The sequence below is a fragment of the Artemia sp. Qi Xiang Cuo genome, chromosome 19 (assembly GCF_049724085.1).
Source record: "Artemia sp. Qi Xiang Cuo chromosome 19, ASM4972408v1, whole genome shotgun sequence".
Classification (NCBI taxonomy): Eukaryota; Metazoa; Arthropoda; class Branchiopoda; order Anostraca; family Artemiidae; genus Artemia; species Artemia sp. Qi Xiang Cuo.
Genome location: NC_142812.1, coordinates 52,301,379 through 52,322,307, shown reverse-complemented (window position 1 = coordinate 52,322,307; position 20,929 = coordinate 52,301,379). Strand labels below are relative to the sequence as shown.

The 20,929-nt window shown below is 34.5% G+C and overlaps 2 pseudogenes; both read right to left on the bottom strand.

The window, feature by feature from the left end:
• Positions 1-18,441: 18,441 nt before the first annotated feature.
• On the bottom strand, positions 18,442-18,673 carry LOC148940979 (U2 spliceosomal RNA; annotated as a pseudogene).
• A 1,194-nt stretch (positions 18,674-19,867) lies between these two features.
• On the bottom strand, positions 19,868-20,049 carry LOC148940978 (U2 spliceosomal RNA; annotated as a pseudogene).
• Positions 20,050-20,929: the final 880 nt, after the last annotated feature.

Genomic DNA, 20,929 nt, shown 5'->3' with positions numbered 1-20,929 from the left:
CGTGGTCATGTCAGCATTTTTAATGCTGTCAGTACACCAAATAAGGGCATAGCCTCCCTAGGGAGAATGATTACGTAATGGGGTCAATGACCTCTTTTTCCAAGGTCGATTTATTTGATGTTTCTATGTGTAATAGCACCGGGGCGAAGGTTGCACATGCGCATTGAATTCTAACGGGAACAATGTTATTGATCTAGGACTCGAGGGGGAAGTGAATTTCCGAGAACTTGATTGTGTAATCGATCGCGAATGTCATGGTGTCCAAAAATAGTATTTGTTGTTGTTTTGGTCATGTATATGCTCGAGGCGAATGTTATGGTGTCCAGAAATAGTATTTGTTGTTGTTGCTCTCGAGCCAAATGTTATGACTTTCCCGGAAACAGTTAGATCACGTGTTTCCTTCTCAGCCAATCAGCGAGTCGGTTACATCCTCCTTCTCAGCCAATCAGAGACCTGCTTACATCTCCTTCTAATTCAATCAGGGGGGGGGGGGCGGAAATATTAGAAAAAGAGGATTGCAGATTAGGTTAGTTTAGATTTTTAGTTTATTATTTTATTACCTATTTAGTTTAGATTTTAGTCTATTTTAAGTTTTTTTTTATTACCTTTATTTAATTTAGTTTCAGTTTGGTTTAGTTTAGATTTTAGTTTAGTTTTAGTTTAATGTTTAGTTTAGTGTTATAATTTATATTTTGTTTAGTTTTAGTTTAGTTTTAGATTAGTGTTTAGTTTTAGTTAGAGTTATAGTTTAGTAGTTTAGAGATTAGAATTTATTTCTAGTTTACTTTTAGTTAGTTTAGTTTTAGTTTAGTCTAGATTTTTAGTTTGATTTTTAGTTTACTTTTAGTTTTTTTAGTTAAGAGTTTTCGTTTTACATATGAGTTTTAGTTAGAGTTTTAATTTAGTAGCTTAGTTTGGTTTTAGTTTAGTTTTAGATTGTGTTTAGTTTTAGTTTAGAGTTTTAGTTTAGTAGTCTAGGGATTAGAATTTATTTCTAGTTTAGTTTTAGTTAGTTTAGTTTTAGTTTAGTCTAGATTTTTAGTTTAGTTTTAGATTAGTGTTTAGTTTTATTTAGAGTTTTAATTAGTTTAGTTTTAGTTTAGTATAGATTTTTAGTTTTAGTTTTAGTTTAGTTTTAGTTTAGTTTAGATTAGAGTTTTAGTTTATCTACAGTTTGCTAAAGAGTTTTAGTTAGAGTTTTAATTTAGTAGCTTAGTTCGGTTTTAGTTTAGTTTTAGATTAGTGTTTAGTTTTAGTTTAGAGTTTGATGTTTTAACTTAGAGTCATAGGTTAGACATTTAGTTAGAGTTATATTTTAGTTTAGTTTTAGATTAGTGTTTAGTTTTAGTTTAGAGTTTTAGTTTGTTTAGTTTACTTTTAGTTTAGATTTTTAGTTTTAGTTTTATTTTACTTTTAGTTTAGTTTATATTAGAGTTTTAGTTTATCTACAGTTTGCTAAAGAGCTTTAGTTAGAGTTTTAATTTAGTAGCTTAGTTCGGTTTTAGTTTAGGTTTAGATTAGTGTTTAGTTTTAGTTTAGAGTTTTAGTTAGTTTAGTTTAGTTTTAGATTAGTATTTAGTTTTAGTTAGAGTTATAGTTTAGTTTAGTTTTAGATTAGTGTTTAGTTTTAGTTTAGAGTTTTAGTTAGTTTAGTTTAGTTTTAGATTAGAATTTATTTCTAGTTTAGATTTATTTAGTTTAGTTTTAGTTTATTCTATATTTTAGTTTTAGTTTTAGTTTAATTTTAGTTTAGTTTATATTAGAGTTTTAGTTTAGCTACAGTTTGCTAAAGAGTTTTAGTTAGAGTTTTAATTTAGTAGCTTAGTTTGATTTTAGTTTAGTGTTTAGTTTTAGTTTTACTTTTGAGTTTGAGTTTAGTTTTATATTAGTGTTTAGTTTTAGTTTAGAGTTTTAGTTAGTTTAGTTTACTTTTAGATTAGTTTTTATTTTTATTTTATAGTTTTAGTTAGTTTAGTTTAGTTTTAGTTTAGATTTTTAGTTTTAGTTTTAGTTTACTTTTAGTTTAGTTTTGATTAGAGTTTTAGTTTAGCTACAGTTTTCTAAAGAGGTTTAGTTAGAGTTTTAATTTAGTATCTTAGTTCGGTTTTAGTTTAGTTTTAGATTAGTGTTTAGTTTTAGTTTAGAGTTTTAGTTAGTTTAGTTTAGTTTTAGATTAGTGTTTAGTTTTAGTTAGTTATAGTTTAGTTTAGTTTTAGATTATTGTTTAGTTTTATTTTAGAGTTTTATTTAGTTTAGTTTAGTTTTAGATTAGTGTTTAGTTTTATTTAGAGTTATAATTTAGTAGTTTAGAGATTAGAATTTATTTCTAGTTTAGTTTTAGTTAGTTTAGTTTTAGTTTAGTCTAGATTTTTAGTTTGAGTTTTAGTTTACTTTTAGTTTTTTTAGTTAAGAGTTTTCGTTTTACATATGAGTTTTAGTTAGAGTTTTAATTTAGTAGCTTAGTTTGGTTTAATTTTAGTTTTAGATTAGTGTTTAGTTTTACTTTGGAGTTTTAGTTTAGTTTTAGTTTAGTTTTAGTTAGTTTAGTTTTAGTTTAGTCTAGATTTTTAGTTTAGTTTTAGATTATTGTTTAGTTTTATTTAGATTTTTAATTTATTAGATTAGTTTGGTTTTATTTTAGTTTTATATTAGTTTTTAGTTTTAGTTTAGAGTTTTAGTTAGTTTAGTTTAGGTTTAGTTTAGTCTAGATTTTTAGTTTTAGTTTTAGTTTACTTTTAGTTTTTTTAGTTAAGAGTTTTCTTTTTACATATGAGTTTTAGTTAGAGTTTTAATTTAGTAGCTTAGTTTGGTTTAAGTTTAGTTTTATATTAGTGTTTAGTTTAGTTTAGAGTTTTAGTTAGTTTAGTTTTAGTTTAGTCTAGATTTTTAGTTTTAGTTTTAGTTTACTTTTAGTTTAGTTTAGATTAGAGTTTTAGTTTAGCTACAGTTTGCTAAAGAGTTTTAGTTAGAGTTTTAATTTAGTAGCTTATTTTGGTTTTAGTTTAGTTTTAGATTATTGTTTAGTTTTAGTTTAGAGTTATAGTTTAGTTTTAGATTAGTGTTTAGTTTTAGTTAGAGTTCTAGTTTAGTTAAGTTTTAGATTATTGTTTATTTTTATTTAGAGTTTTAATTTAGTAGCTTAGTTCAGTTTTAGTTTAATTTTAGTTTAGTGTTTAGTTTTAGTTTAGAGTTTGATGTTTTACCTTAGAGTCATAGCTTAGACATTTAGTTAGAGTTATAGTTTAGTTTAGTTTTAGATTAGTGTTTAGTTTTAGTTTAGAGTTTTAGTTTGTTTAGTTTACTTTTAGTTTAGATTTTTAGTTTTAGTTTTAGTTTATTTTTAGTTTAGTTTAGATTAGAGTTTTAGTTTAGCTACAGTTTGCTAAAGAGTTTTAGTTAGAATTTTCATTTAGTAGCTTAGTTCGGTTTTAGTTTAGTTTTAGATTAGTGTTTAGTTTTAGTTTAAAGTTTTAGTTAGTTTAGTTTAGTTTTAGATTAGTGTTTAGTTTTAGTTAGAGTTATAGTTTAGTTTAGTTTTATATTAGTGTTTAGTTTTAGTTTTTAGTTTTAGTTAGTTTAGTTTAGTTTTAGATTAGAATTTATTTATAGTTTAGTTTTAGTTATTTTAGTTTTAGTTTAGTATATATTTTTAGTTTTAGTTTTATTTTTCTTTTAGTTTAGTTTAGATTAGAGTTTTAGTTTAGCTACAGTTTGCTAAAGAGTTTTAGTTAGAGTTTTAATTTAGTAGCTTAGTTTGGTTTTAGTTTAGTGTTTAGTTTTAGTTTTAGTTTTGAGTTTTAGTTTAGTTTTAGATTATTGTTTATTTTTAGTTTAGAGTTTTATTTAGTTTAGTTTATTTTTATATTAGTTTTTATTTTTAGTTTAGAGTTTTATTTAGTTTATTTTACTTTTATTTTAGATTTTTAGTTTTAGTTTTATTTTAATTTTAGTTTAGTTTATATTAGAGTTTTAGTTTATCTACAGTTTGCTAAAGAGGCTTAGTTAGAGTTTTAATTTAGTAGCTTAGTTCGGTTCTAGTTTAGTTTTAGATTAGTGTTTAGTTTTAGTTTAGAGTCTTATTTAGTTTAGTTTAGTTTTAGATTAGTGTTTAGTTTTACTTAGTTATAGTTTAGTTTAGTTTTAGATTATTTTTTAGTTTTAGTTTAGAGTTTTAGTTAGTTTAGTTTAGTTTTAGATTATTGTTTAGTTTTAGTTAGAGTTATACTTTAGTAGTTTAGAGATTAGAATTTATTTTTAGTTTAGTTTTAGTTAGTTTAGTTTTAGTTTAGTCTAGATTTTTATTTTGAGTTTTAGTTTACTTTTAGTTTTTTTAGTTAAGATTTTTATTTTTAAATATTAGTGTTAGTTAGAGTTTTAATTTAGTAGCTTAGTTTGGTTTAATTTTAGTTTTAGATTAGTGTTTAGTTTTAGTTTTGAGTTTTAGTTTAGTTTTAGTTTATTTTTAGTTAGTTTAGTTTTAGTTTAGTGTAGATTTTTATTTTAGTTTTATATTAGTGTTTAGTTTTAGTTAGAGTTTTAATTTAGTAGCTTAGTTTGGTTTTAGTTTAGTTTTAGATTAGTGTTTAGTTTTAGTTTAGATTTTTAGTTAGTTTAGTTTATTTTTAGTTTAGTATATATTTTTAGTTTTAGTTTTAGTTTAGTTTTAGATTAGTGTTTAGTTTTAGTTAGAGTTTTAATTTAGTAGCTTAGTTTGGTTTTAGTTTAGTTTTAGATTAGTGTTTAGTTTTAGTTTAGAGTTTTAGTTAGTTTAGTTTAGTTTTAGTTTAGTATAGATTTTTAGTTTTATTGTTAGTTTAATTTTATTTTTTTTATTTAATATTTTTCGTTTTACATATGAGTTTAAGTTAGAGTTTTAGTTTAGTAGCTTAGTTCGGTTTTAGTTTAGTTTTAGATTAGTGTTTAGTTTTAGTTTAGAGTTTTAGTTTAGTTTTAGATTAGTGTTTAGTTTTAGTTATAGTTATAGTTTAGTTTAGTTTTAGATTAGTGTTTAGTTTTAGTTTAGAGTTTTAGTTAGTTTAGTTTTAGTTTAGTCTAGATTTTTAGTTTTATTTTTAGTTTACTTTTAGTTTAGTTTAGATTAGAGTTTTATTTTATATACAGTTTGCTAAAGAGTTTTAGTTAGAGTTTTAATTTAGTAGCTTAGTTCTGTTTTAGTTTAGTTTTAGATTAGTGTTTAGTTTTAGTTTAGAGTTATAGTTTAGTTTAGTTTTAGTTTAGTGTTTAGTTTTAGTTAGATTATAGTTTAGTTTATTTTTATATTAGTGTTTAGTTTTAGTTTAAAGTTTTAGTTAGTTTAGTTTAGTTTTAGATTAGTGTTTAGTTTTAGTTAGAGTTATACTTTAGTATTTTAGAGATTAGAATTTATTTCTAGATTAGTTCTAGTTAGTTTAGTTTTAGTTTAGTCTAGATTTATAGTTTGAGTTTTAGTTTACTTTTAGTTTTTTTAGCTAAGATTTTTCGTTTTACATATGAGTTTTAGTTAGAGTTTTAATTTAGTAGCTTAGTTTGGTTTAATTTTAGTTATAGATTATTGTTTAGTTTTAGTTTGGAGTTTTTGTTTAGTTTTAGTTAAGTTTTAGATTATTGTTTAGTTTTTTTTATAGTTATAGTTTAGTATTTTAGAGATTAGAATTTATTTATATTTTAGTTTTATTTAGTTTAGTTTTATTTTATTCTAGATTTTTAGTTTTAGTTTTAGTTTAATTTTATTTTAGTTTAGATTAGAGTTTTAGTTTAGCTACAGTTTGCTAAAGAGTTTTAGTTAGAGTTTTAATTTAGTGGCTTAGTTTGGTTTTAGTTTAGTTTTAGATTAGTGTTTAGTTTTAGTTAGAGTTATACTTTAGTAGTTTAGAGATTAGAATTTATTTCTAGTTTAGTTTAGTTTTAGATTAGTGTTTAGTTTTAGTTAGAGTTATAGTTTAGTAGTTTATAGATTTGAATTTATTTCTAGTTTAGTTTTAGTTAGTTTAGTTTTACTTTAGTCTAGATTTTTAGTTTTAGTTTTAGTTTACTTTTAGTTTAGTTTAGATTAGAGTTTTAGTTTAGCTACAGTTTGCTAAAGAGTTTTAGTTAGAGTTTTAATTTAGTAGATTAGTTTGGTTTTAGTTTAGTTTTAGATTAGTGTTTATTTTTAGTTTAGATTTTAGTATTGTTTAGTTTAGTTTATTTTTAGTTATGGTTTTCAAGTGGCTAAATGGAAAATAAATGCTGTTGTTCTTGTAGTTTCTTCAATGTCATAATGTCAACTAATAGTCTTTTCTACTGTTCACCAGAAGATATACTCTAATTTGTTTGTCGAAAATCTCGGTGACTACACGTAGATCCTTGAGCGTGCTCTGATTAAGATCCAGCAAAATGTAACCGTAGGGCTTGCTAGTCGCCTGATTTTACGCTGACAACATAATTTTTGGGGCACCAGGTTATATCTGTTTATTGAGATTTATGAGTGCGATGGAATCACGAACGACTCGATAGATAATATAGATAGTGCAATTCAAAGCAAGGGTTCGCATACATTTGCTCTGATGAAACAGATTGGGTAAAACTAGGGCTATGGAAATATGTTCATGATGAGATCGGACAGTGAAGAATTGCAACATTTCCTGTGAGAACTGTTCAATGGATTCAGTTAAATCATCAATAATCAGCCACGAGTTCGATTAAATACTATTGAAAACATCAAGTCCTCGTATGAATTGTATTGGTATGCTGTGGCAATAGCTTTTATTTTATCATAGGACTCCTGCCAAATACTATAGCAATAGCAGATTTTTTTCGGCTTTTCCAAAAAACATTTTATCACAATTTTGAATTATTCTAGATAAAAGTCTTGTTTTCTCCGACATTGAGGGACCACACCGAAACGATCTGAAGAGTGTTTTAAATTGATACATGCTGCTGACAACAGTCGGACTATGACTAACTGTAAACCATATGTGTCCCATGAGTAGGTAGTAATTTTCCCATAGATCTATCTATTCAAGAACAACAAAAACAATATTTCATGGCAACATTTATTACAGCAATATGAACACTTATTCAACGTGACAAAATTTCATGGTCAACATGAAAACTCTATTTGTTCAACATGAACAATGATAACACTTTTTTTGTCTTTAAACACTTTTGTCCATCTACAGAACTTTTTGTACATCAACACTTTTCTGTAGAACACTTTTTTATACAACAACATGAACACTTGTTCAACATGACAAAATTTCATTGGTCAACATGAAAACTCTATTTGTTCAACATGAACAATGATAACACTTTTTGTCTTTAAACACTTTTCTATACAATAAAAAACAACAAACACTTTTCTATACAATAACACTTTTTGTACAACAGAAAATACACACACACTTGGAACAATAGCACAGTTGAACTTTATGAATTTAAAGGTGTGGGATCCCCCCTCCCCCCGGGGACCGCGGGGCCGAAGGCCGGTCAGCCACGGGCGGGACCCACCCCCCTGGATGGCCGCTGGAAGGGACCCCCCCCCCCCCCGGGAGTCACCATGGAAAAACAATAGTTGTCGTCACTGCAGGTTAGTGGATGGGTTAGTGCTTGGGCTAGATGGGGTTGAGTTAAGGTGGTTAGATTGGGTCAGGTTAGTTAATTTATGAACAGGTTGAGGGGAGGTTAGTCAGGTTAGGCTAAGTTATCAAGACAAAGTAGATTGCAATAGTCAATGCATTCAACTCGATCTGAAATAAGATATTGACCGTGGGGTAGAACACTCACACCATTCTCGACCACATAGACCTTGTCTGATATAAATGACATTGCATTTTTCTCCACTCTCACAGTATAATTTCTATACTGTAGAGAGTGAATTGCAAGCACTTGTGCTCTCAGCACTAGGCTACTTTCTACACAGTCTCTGTACACGCTCATGTTAAAATTATTCTTTAAAAAATATATAGGCACCGCTTTACACGCCTTCTTTTCTTCCCCACTATGTGTTTCCACGCAATAAACTTTGGGACCCGGGAACACCCCCCGGATATCAAATCACTCCCCGTCTCTGATTTTAATTTTAATAGTTGGTTAGGGGCTTGACGTTTCACCAGCTCGGGGTAGAGAGATGGATTCCAGTTGGTGAAATCCATCCGCGAGCTGATATGCACCCCCTTTTCTAAATCACCCAATAAATCCAATTCAGCCCCATTTACCTTTAACAGCAGAGAATCTGTATCACCATAGTAAACTTGAACCTCCCCCTCCCGTGGCCATTGCACCTTGCACACATTGTAAAAGAACGACAACATGAGCTTTTTTGAAATTTCTAGTACTGAACTGCCGCCTGCAATATTCTTGTTCAGTACTACATTTTGCTTTCGCCTGTATAGAAGAACCATGACAGTCCCTATGCTTGTGAACGAGGTAAAATTGAGATCGGCAATAATTCTTGCACACTCTAGAGGGTCAGTCACGACGTCGCAGAGAGATCTATTACGAACGCTTTCACACATTTTGCCAAACGCTGAATTTAGGATGAGCTTATACATTTCCGTCTCCACCTTTTAATGTACCAGAGAGCGTTTATTGATAAAAGTGTTGATAATTGTTTTCAAGTAGGGTCACTGATTGAACAGTAGGAACCTGTGTATTTTTGTGATCATTAAATTAATTCTAAACAAACAGTGAAAAATCACATTGTGAACAAAGATATTATACGTAGCTTCCAAATCAGAGATCAGCTTTTCTGTAGAGGGAGTCCAGTGCATCCCCATATACACAACCAATGAAAGAGTGTAGGGGCTAAGCGAGCCCCTGCTCCCCGACCGAGTGATACAGGGCCAAACAAAATCTTTGACTGAGTCGTGAAGCGCCAGCGGACTGTGACCATCAACTTCAAAGAACCATCCTTGTGGCCCATTGTCCTCGACGGTGGTAATGTCGGGGAACTCACAAAAATTCTCAAGCCATCGATAGTCCCCACACGGCAAAGAGCAGTTCGAAATTTCCGACGGGTACAACGAGTTCATGTCCAAGAGAACTGCATTTGACTTTGCACCGGTGCATTGTTCGCTCGGGTCGGTTGATAAGACGCGGTCCCCATGAAAAATGTACACTCCCCTCATGGAACACTCTACAAAAAGGGTGCTCATCTACGTCGATGATTATACCTCTGTCCTCCCTGCTAATTTTTAAAATTCAATCCCTCACTAAATGGGGTGTTGAAAAATAATAACCTATATCTAACCCGAACTCTGAATAGATCTGGTCTGTGTTCTTAAAGACTATATACAACAAAGTTAAAACGTCACAGTCCAAGTACAGTCTACAATACTCCCACCCATTTTTACAATCCCCCTTAGCCCACACCTTCTTGGCAAACTCGTACTCCTCGACTGTGCATTCACTGTTGGACAGTGAATTGTGAAAAGCTTCAATTGGAGGTAGTTTCACCTCACTTCAGCGAGCGCCAGAAAAGTAATAATCGTATGCGTATATACCTTTGCAGGTCAACAGGTCATACACTTCACTGTCTGGAAAGTGCTGTTTAAGCAAGGGAAAGCTATCAAAATTGTCACTTTTTTGCACTTGAATCAGTTGACTCTATGCATTGGAGAAAAAACAAAAGGAATCTAAAAACCAGATTTTATTCCTAAACGTATGCCCATTATCCCCTACCTGCCATTTCAGCTCGAGAAGCACTAACTTCTCAGTTGATTTGGTAATAATGTTGTAGATAATTGAACTATTTAACTATGGACAATCTACTCTCCCACCCTCTCTCTGCTTGCATGCCAGTGCCGGTAATATAAATTTCAAATCATAATTGGAATTATGAATAAAAACAGGGATAAAAAACTGCTGGCTAACATTTAAATTACACGAGTGCTACTCCCCCCCCCGCACCGTACGCGCCCCCGCGGAGCGGTATGGCCCCCCAGGTTCCGGAGGGCGAACGGGCCCCCGCCCACGAATTGGCCCGTGAGCCTCCTCCGCTACACACTCTCCCTTGCAACCCCACCAGATTTTTTTATTTTTAATCGCGAGACGAGTCTCTGCTGACAACCCCCTGGGATAACGGGTATTTCTCAAACGTGTAATAGCACCGTTAGCCGTGACAATCAGTTTAGTCAATGCCTTGTCCAAGCACTCAGGTCCCTCATCCAATGTTTCAACTATTTCTAACAACCGCATGGTGTTAGAACTGTCTCTTTGTGCGTGGGCGTAGGAGACCGCAATAGCCTAGTGTTCTTTGACTCGGTTTGGAAATTGGGGGTCATTCATCTCCACCAGCTTAGCTTCACAGTTTATAGATATTTTGTTGCATTGGAGAAGGGTGTTCTGAAAATTTTTAAATCGTAAAATTGCCCTATCCCCAGAAACCATCTCCACTGTCTGAAAGCCGTGGCGGCTACAATTCCTCAGATGACCCAGTAGGTTCATATCACTAAGGACTCTCGAGAGACATTTTGGAGCTTCAAAACAGGGCCCCCGAGTCTGACCACCCCCCCAGAAGGCGCCGGCGGTCAGTGATAGGATGAAAATGCGCGAGGGTAGTCAGGGGTCTAGGTGGTGTGCAGAGAAGCACCCCCCCGTTGGTCACAACATCACCGTCCGGGAACCGTATTGGGAAAACCACCCCCTTCTGTTTAGATGAAGTCCCATCTTAGAAGTCAGTTTCATTTTATACCACAGTAACGCCAATATTCAAACGAGCATTAGTCCTTTCAAAAATGTCAAGGGCTCGAAGCGTCCCTGGGTATTTTCCTTCTAAGCAAGAAAAATCTACAACTGGAACATCGGAGCCTTCCTTCCCGTGTACAGCCCAGACATCTAAATTCTTCTTAGTAGCGTCCCGAGCACGAGGTTTGAAGGCTGAGATCAGGAAAATATATTTGAAACAAATTCGACCTGTTTCAAAACAAATCTGCTGGACACCTTGACAACCCACTAGATCTGGATTATAATTTGTGACTACGGCCCTGTCCCCACCTGCCCCCCCGCTTACACTAAAATATTTGTTTATTTTACAAATGTTAAAACTTAAATTTTCAACAATAAGAACTACTGAGCCACTCCCAATTTCGTTATAGTTCTCAAGATACGTTATAATTTGATCGACCCAATCTATGAAAGCACCCTCAAAATTTTCTAAATTTGAATAAACCAAACGCTTCTCTTAATTTATAAAATGATAGTAAACTTTACTTTTTCCCTCATTCAAATAAAAAACCTTTAAAACAACGGAAACCTTAATTGAATCCCTCCCCCCTACCTAAATTTGATTCTCCAGAAGTTCACGAATTTTGTCTACATAGGCATGCACAATTTCTACAGGGTCAAAAACAAATTTTCCCGCCATAAGCGAATTAAAAGGGTCACCAAAAATCGCAGTGAAAACAACTATATTATTTAAAATTCTGTTGGACAGCTGAAAGTCCGGGAGAGTTGTACCCCCTCCCCCTCTTGTATATTACCCCCTCCCCCAAGCTGTTCAAAAATATCTGGCGAATGCTCCACTTCAGTTGTTCGAAGTGGAGTCGTTTTGGGATAGGAGGGTTGAGGGTTCCCTCGTAAATACTCGGGAAAATAATAGAAAAATTTAAAATTATTTTGACTAAATTCAACCAGCACAATAGTACTATAATCAACATTTAAAAAATCACCTAAAAAGTCGTCAATATTATCTGGAATTTGATGTAAATCATCCCATAGTGAATTGTTGGGGAGCTCCACATGTGCATCTTCCTCTCCTTCTCCAACTGACGAGCAGGGGGGAGATGGGAAGTATGGAACCATGCCAACATGCAGCTGAAAAAATAGCTTAAGTTCAATGTTTTCACCTCATCAAAGAAATTTTATTTAATTTTGATTAATATTGATCAGTAAAATTTTTCTTACAAAAAATATGACAATAAAATATATTACTTATCCTTTGGCCCGGCGATCGTTTATTGAAAATTTGTTAATATAATTTTTTTTTTTGGCGCTCCCCCCCCCAGCGCCCCCACCCCCCTAACCTTGCCCCACAGCGCTTCCCGGACCACCTGTGGCGCTTTTCGGAGCCCGCATCGCTTCCCGCGATGCTTCTCGAGCCCGTGGCGCTTCCCTGACCCGTGGCACGTCCCCCAACGCGTCCTTGACTCATGGCGCACCCCAGTGGCGCGGCCCAGACACGTGGCTCTTTTCGGAGCCACAGTGCACGCCTGTGGAGCTTCTCGGGCTCCGCGTCGCTTCCCGCGATTCGTCTCAGGCCCATTGCACTTCCCTGACCCTTGACACTTCCCCCCACGCCTCCCTGACTCGTGGCGCACCCCTGCGGCGCTTTCATGACCCGTGGCCCATCCCCCGGCACGTCCCTAACCTTTGTCCCTACAGCACTCCCCGGACCCATCGGCGCATTCCGGGCTCCGGTTATTTACATAATGTCACAAAAAACCGTATTGTTAGGCGGCATAAGTCGTTTCGCCTACTCCCCGTACAGGTTGTCTATGACCCCAAATGAGCCTAGATTATTTTTAATCTCATGTCTGTTCTGTTTCCACGCGTATTCTCTGGGAAACAGTACAATTAAATTCGAGAACCGTTAATTCTTATTCAGGAATGTCTCTCCATGCAAAATCATGCCAAGTTGATCTAGACAATCGTTACGCAAATTAGAATTAGGCCTATGTGTAAGAGATTGCAATGCTATAATCTCTGTCCAACAAAAATTGAGTGGGGTAAAAATATCTTTTAAAATCTATGAAATTTTAATTTTACAGTGTTGAAAAAAATCGAAAAGCGAAAAGATGGAGGAAATGGGTAGAAACTAATCAGCTTTTGAAAAACCGTGGTCTTTACTTGATAGCCTCCTCATAGAAAATTATTTTTAAATAAAACGGCAGTTTATAACGCAAAGGCAGTTTTCTATGAGGAAATTATGTCCGGGATATAGTATCCCTTTTCGGCTTCACTACGATCCGATTCAGCAGACTGCTGAATTTATGCGATAACAGTGACCTGATTTAAAAGGGGGGGGGGGGGCAATGTCCTTTAATATATCTGAAATAATTTTAATGTGATGAAATAAAAGGTTTACTTCTAGGCCACTTAAAACTATAATATTCTAGCAAAAATAGCATTTTGTGATAAAAAGGTTCTCAAACAGTAAACTAGAAAATTAGCTAAAAATATTATTATGAGATAGCGGTGAAGAGATAGCAAAGATTAGAAAAAAGAGCGGTTTCTTTGCAAAAAATTACATTTAGATATGTAATAGTGGGGTTAATATCTCACAGAGATAAGTTTATATTGGGATTGAAAAAGAAAAAACATTGGAAGAAATAGAAATGTAGGAAAAAAATACTCACATTTGCATATCCCGGCTGCACTTGGGCGCCAGATGCCCCGGGTAGTGCAAGTTGGAGGGCAACCTCACACTCTTGTGTAATTATGGCAACACTATCAGTGGCTTGCATAGATGTGGTGGTGGCGGCGATGTCACTGGCTTGTACAGATGACCCAGCGGGGTTCACCATCCTGTGAGCAGTCGCCCATTCTATTTTTGGTTTTTGAACAGACTGTATTGCTGTCTGCATGGAGGACACAGGGGGCTGGTAAAGCATGGCTCTGGATGGTTCAGCTCTTACGGATTGTATAGATGACGTGGGGGCTTGATGTAGTGCGCCCCTGGTTAACCCAGCATACCTTATGACGGAAGGCCGTGATACTCCTACAGGAGTCACTTCATTTAGCCTAGCCCTCTTGCATGGTGGGTGGCATTCTTCGTAGTTGGCCTTAAAAAGAAGAGAAAAAATTAGTTTCAAAATAATATGCCCCTTTTTTACAGAAAGAAAGTTATTACCCTCATCCACATTATTTTGTTTAGTTTATCACTAAGAAAGCATAAAAGTAAAAATTTCGCGAGAAATATATTAGGCTTAGAAATCAAACGTTTTATTAGACAATCAGTAGTCTATAGCCATAGGATAGGAATCATTGTTTATATTTTTACCATTTAAATATTCCAGTCTATAGGTTTTAAATTAGATCGCTAACCCATCGACCTGTAGGCCTATATTTTGCAAACATAGGGTAAAATGCTATTCAATTTATACATAATATTAGCTTCATGCAACTCCCAAAGACTTTTCTAGCCCTCCACTGTTTGTTTTCATTTTACATTGATGGCGGTAGAATTGAAGGTATTGCCCTCCCCCTTCACATAATTTACTTACAACGAAGCTGTTAGAAGCAATGTATTGCCCCCTCCCCCTTTCACATAATGTCCTAAATATATTGTTAAACTTAATTTGAAAATAATCTCTTTAACCGGCTCTCTGACAAATACATGGTTACGAAACTACAAGCTTAATATACAACAATCTCTTTTTGCCTCAAAGTGTTTTAATTTTGACGGAGAAACAGTTCCTTTTGACTTTGGCTGCCGCGTTCGTAAACACACCGGAAAGAGGGGATGACATGCTAATTATATGCTTGTGCAGAAATGTATTGTCAAAACCAGAGCGGTATTTTCATTAAAAATTGACGGAAGTCAATGGTTGCTTTTAGCTGGAAATATAGAAGGAAGAAATTTAACGAAAGGATAATGGTATTTCTTTTTGCGAGAATTTGATTGTAAAACAATGGTGGGGGGGGGGGGTGATTTAGCTGGAAATATAGAGGGAAGGAATTTATCGAAATGGGATTTATTTTTGCGAGAATTTGATTGTAAAACAATGGTTTGGGGGGGGGGAGCGGTTTGGGGTAAAGGTATATATTTACGTTTTAGCTGAATATACTGGAGGATATCCAAGGAAAATTTGTTTGAAAATAAAAATGCACTTACATTGCTAATTGCGGCTGCCAAGGCCTCAAGCTCATCAATTATGTTAATTGTTTTATCCATTGTCAGGTTGTTTGCACTGTGTCAAAATACTTTCTGATATTTGAATCACATTGCATGTCCGTTATATACGAAATCTCAAGGGCGAATTGTTATGTAAACAAAGGCCTCTGATTGGCTGAGAAGGAAACACGTGATCTAACTGTTTCCGGGAAAGTCATAACATTTGGCTCGAGAGCAACAACAACAAACATTATGTCTGGACACCAAAAAATTCACCTCGAGCATGTACATGATCAAAACAACAACAAATACTATTTATGGACACCATGACATTCACGATCGATTATGCAATCAATTTCTTGGACCTTCACTTCCCCTTCGATTCCTAGATCAATAATATTGTTCCCGTTAGAATTCAATGCACATGTGCAACCTTCGTCACGGTGTTATTACACATAGAAACATCAAATAACTCAACCGTGGACAAAGAGGTCATTGACCCCAGTACGCAATCTGTCTCCCTAGGGAGGCTCTACCCATATATGGTGTACCGATAGTATTAAAAATGCTGACATGACCGCGTGGTCATGTCACGAGTAGCACCCCCCTCTCTACTTACTATATGTTAACATTGGGTAAAGTTCATAACTTTCAGCCCTCCTCTCGGGAACTTTGGGGGATTAAGTTATCCTAAAAGACATACTTATAATATTTTTGTACCTGCTGAACAAAATGGCCATCTAATAATTTTGATCGAGTGACTTTGGGGAATCAATGAGCGTGGGAGGGGGTCGAGTTGCCCTCCATTTTTGTTTGGTAACTTAAAAATGGCACAAGAACTTTCAATTCCCATTTCAATGAGCCCTCCCACGATATACTAGGACAACTGGTTCGATACGATCACCCCTGGGGAAAAAAACAAACAAACAAACAAATAAACACGCACCCGTGATCTTTCTTCTGGCAAAAAATGCAAAATTCCACATTTTTGTAGATGGGAGCTTGAAACCTCTACAGTAGGGTTCTCTAATACCCGGAATATGATGGTGTGGTTTTCATTAAGGTTCTATAATTTTTAGGGGGTCTTTCCCCCTTTTTTCGAAAATAAGCCAAATTTTCTCAGGCGCCTAACTTTTGATGGGTAGGATTAAACTTAATGAAACTTATATATTTGAAATCAGCATTAAAATGTGATTCTTTTGATGTATCTATTTGTATCAAAATGCCGTTTTCTAGAGTTTCGGTTACCATTGAGCCGGGTCGCTCCTTACTTACAGTTCGTTACCACGAACTGTTTGATCTTTTGCAGATTACATCTGGGGAAGCTAATTTTAAGCGGGTAAAGAATGCTCGAAGGCACTCTTTGCTTTGCGCAATAACGAGCCAAGTCCTAGGTGCTCTTGAGTCCCCATTCTCTTAGGAGCCTCATTCCTCCTTTGTCTAGTAACAGTACTTCCATTCCAGTTTAGGAGGTTCCTATAAAATCAAATAGAATAAATGAAATGAAATAAAATAGGACGAATATATAATAGTTAAGAAACAAATTTGGGCTACATATTTGCACATTAGGAAGGGTTGGGGGTAAAGCATAGCATATATTAAATACGTGACCTAACCTAGGTACCTTTTTTCCTCCTAAACCCCCCAAAAAATCGTTTAAATATTGAGAAACCACGCTTTGCCATCAATTTATTTAGCAAATCACCCGTTGTCTGCTAATGAAATAGTAGTTTGACGGGTTTCGTGACTGGTTTCTTTGATATAGTGTATAGCGATGCCTGTATAACGCACCAGTACCCCGTAATTCATTTAGGCTAAAAAGTAAAGGGCAAAGCATGGCTCAAGAAATCTGAACAAAACTAGCACAAGTCCATACACAATATTACTCCATAAGAAATTGTTTTTCTACACTTGAAAAATCAAAACATACTACCATCTTTGAATGCAACTTCTCTCGCACTAATTTGCTTCTACTGTCTTTCAAGTTTAGGTCTACCTAATAGGACGTATGTTTCTTTTCTTTGCACGTTTCTATGATTCAAAGCATAGAGTTCTTTAATTAGTTAATGCTCAAATTCTACTATGAAACCTAAATTATGCTTGAATAATCTCTATTCTTCAATACAGTGGTCCGGCTACATTGTTAATAACAAGATGGAATCAAACAGTTCGTGGCAACGAACTATAAGTAAGGAGTGACACGACTCAAGGTAGTAACCGAAACTCTAAAAAACGGAATATTGATACCAATAGATACATCAAAAGAATAAAATTTTTATGCTAATTTCAAATATATAAGTTTCATGAAGTTTAGTCTTACCCATCCAAACTTACGTGCCTGATTAAATTTGCCATATTTTCGAAAAAAGGGGGGGGGGAATAACCCCTAAAAGTCATAGAACTTTAATGAAAATCACACTACCAGATTCAGTGTATCCAAGAACCCTACTATAAAAGTATCAAGCTCCTATCTGCAAATATGTGGAATTTTGTATTTTTTTGCCAGAAGAACGATCACGGATGCAGGTTTATTTGTTGTTTTTTTTTTCCTAGGTGTGATCATATTGATCCAGTAGTCCTAGAATATCGTGAGAGGGCTCACTCGAACGGTAATTGAAAGTTCTAATAACCTTTTTAAGTGACCAAAAAAATTGGAGAGCAACTTGGCCCCCTCCCACGCTCATTTTTTCCCCAAAGTGACCCAATCAAAATTTTGAGATAGCCATTTTGTTCAGCATAGTCAGAAATCTAATTAATATGTCTTTGAGGATGACTTAATCCCCCAAAGTTCATGGGGGAAGGGCTGCAATTTATAAACTTTGCCCATTGTTTACACATAGTTTTGTTTATTGGGAAGTATACAGGCTTTTTGAGGAGGAATTTTTTCTGGTGGTGGGGGAGGAGGTCGGAGTAGGGGTTACGGGGGAGACTCTTTTCATGGAGCATTTTTCCTTGGGGGAAGGGACATTCCTATGAAGGGGGCATCGGATTTCCCAGCATTATTGAAAAAATGATCAGAAATTAAATGAAAAAAAAAAGTTTTTTCAACTGAAAGTAAGGAGCAACATTAAAACGAACAGAAATTATTAAGTATATGAGGGGGCTCGCCCCCTAGTCAATACCTCACTATTTACTCTAAAGTTTTCTCATCCTCGGTGCGCCTCCATCATGATCAAGGCAGCTTTTAAGTTAGGTTACTCTATTTTGATAATATCAAAACATTTTACTAATATCTTTCGACATAAATCCCGTTGCTTTGAAAGTCACTCAGAAGCTACAATTTATTAGCCAGATGTAGGTTTACAAAACTTTTTCACATCAATGAATCAAGTCTCTAAATTATTTTTGAAAATAGCAATGCCCTATTTCATTTTCATATGCAAACATTTTAATTCTTTGAATGCAAGTTTACCTTTTTGAGAAAAGAAAAGAAAAAGAGTCACTCTTTTATCAATATGACTGAAAACTCAAAACTTTTATTTCTGCGAACCCAGTGGCCGTTCTTCTCGCTAACAACCAAAGGGGGCTTTAGTCATTACTACTACTACTAACAACTCACTACAGAACCAAGAACGCAGAACGCATTATATTTCAGTGATTGGGGTTCATGGACTTTGATTTCCCGTCGAGAGGGTTGCGCCGATCCCAGAGGTACTGCAATACCGGGCCAACGCGTGAAGGGAGTGGAGCAAGCCCCGACATCTCTCCGGTTTCCAAAAATCAGTTTAACACTCTAGGCCCCATGTAGGGACCAGGGTTGCCACCAGCTTAAAAATAAAATCCCGATTTTGCATCTAAAAAAATCCCAAAAAATCCCGGAACACGGTTTTTACACTATACAACATAGGGCTGCACAGTGATGATGTAAAAATCAAAACGCGTAATTCAAAGTACGGTGAAACGTGGTTTCTAGTTGTAACTAACAACTGATTGTCAATATTCCAAGTATTATTTCTGTGAAAACGTTCTGGTTGATTAGTAGGATCTACGACAAATATTTTAGGCCAAAGCAAGTCACCAAAGTTCCGAAAAAACATGTCGATGTATCCACGTTTCATCGTTATTTGAATTTCCCGCTCAGGAATTGACGTCACGCTTCGCAGCTATACAGCGCGTCCAGACTTTTTAATTTCTGGAAAATAGGACGGAAATCTGGAAAAAGGAATTGTCGTTCAGACTAGGTGTTTTTTTCAAAAACTTGGTGGTTTTTCCAGAAGATATCTGTACAAATCTATTGGTACCATCCCCATTAAATCCGTTTTCTTGAGGTAAAACCTATAGAACACAAATTTAAAGGCAAAGCTCGACAATTTACCTTGTTTCTATTCAAGATAGTCTTATACATCTATTATTTTTTATCAGATATCGTGTCTTTTCGTCTCCTTCTTCCAGTATTTTTTCCAGAAAATCTGTCCACACTACTACTTCCGTCCCATTTTTACCATTTTCTGACCCTATGATTCTTCCTGCCCAGAAAATGTAAAAATGAGATGGGAGACCTGTCTACATTCCAAGATTTCCGTCCTATTTTTCCAGAAAATGGATAGTTTGGACGCGTTAATATTCAATATGGCTTGGCAAGCGGTAAAGGTTGCCTTTTGTCACGTCTTCACGCGTCCCTTTCCCTTTTACCATACCTGCTTTTCTGTTTAGCAAAAGTCTCGCAAATCAAGAAGCGGACAGCGGAACTATCATTCGTCTTACAAAAGCATCCTTTTGCAATAAGTATCATTTTGAACAGAATAAGTATAATGCCGTACGCTTTTTAATTACCTTTTCTGAGATCAACTTTGCCCGAGGCATTACACGGGGCAAAATGAACTACAATGACAAAAAAAGAAAATCCTCGCTGTTTTTGTTTTGAATTTGCCGCCCGTCGTTACAATGGAGTCGAATTTTCAAATGTTAAATCCCTAACGAAAAATTCGTTGCCTCAGTGTACTAGCGGAAATCCAGAGGGAACAAACAAAAACAGAGAATATTCGTGATATCGTACAGAAAAAAAATAGTACACTATCAGCCAAAATCGTTGAAAATCTCTGTTTAATCCAAAATCCTGGTTTTAGCAAAAAAAACGGTTTTTCTACAAAATATCCCGGACACAAAAAAATCCCGGACTGCAAAAACAAACCCCGGAATTAATCCCGGACGGTTGCAACCCTGTGTAAGGACCGTATCAGATATTAAGCTGACAATAACAGATACTACCCTTTATCTTAACCAAAAGATCGAGTGATGAAACAAGGATTGTCAAAGACAGTATAAGAATACAAGTAGGAAAGTTTGTCACAAATTTAATTTTGGTAGCGATACTCAAATAACATTCAATTAACTTATCACGTTGTTTTTTTATTTTTTATAAACTGTATAAAACATTTCCCACAATATCAAAGTTTATCTCAAAATTTTAATGGTAAACGGAAAATTTTCCAATCAAGACTTGGAAAAAATCGTCATTCAAAAAGCCAAAATCAGACAAATATATAGGCTACTAAAAAAAAAACTGACCTGTTTATCTGGATCCTTGAATTATGCAGGCTTATTTTAGTTTTGACAAGATATTTTGCAGAAACTAAGTTACAGCTGGGGGGGGGGGACAAACTGAGGTCCAAGAGGGAGTCAAGCTTGGGTCTGGAGGGGGCAGTCCCCCCTGCCCCATAGCAAATTGTGCCCCTCCTTCATGATCAAGGCAGCTAAAAAGCCAAATAAGTATGATTTGACAAATTCAAATGTTGTGAAACATTTTTACATTAACAAATCAAGGTTCTAGATTATTTTTTAGATTGTAAAAATATGCTTTCTTTCTGATAAAAAACGTCCTAATCGCCTGAGTGCACATTTAGCTTTTCGAAAATAAATCATAGTAAATTCATATTAGTTTTTTTTAACAGGATTTGAAACAAATCAGGAATAAAATGACTGTTTACCAGGAATTTTAGGAAATTTTCGAAAAACGTGAAATTTCTTGGAAAAATAGAACTAATAAAATGGCCCCAGAGAGGCGCAAAGGACTAACTTCTACTTGAAAGTTGCATGAAACAAAAATTTAATTACATGGTTGTACATGGTGAACCAAAAATGAAACAGAAAGACCAACAAATAGAAATGATGCAAAAA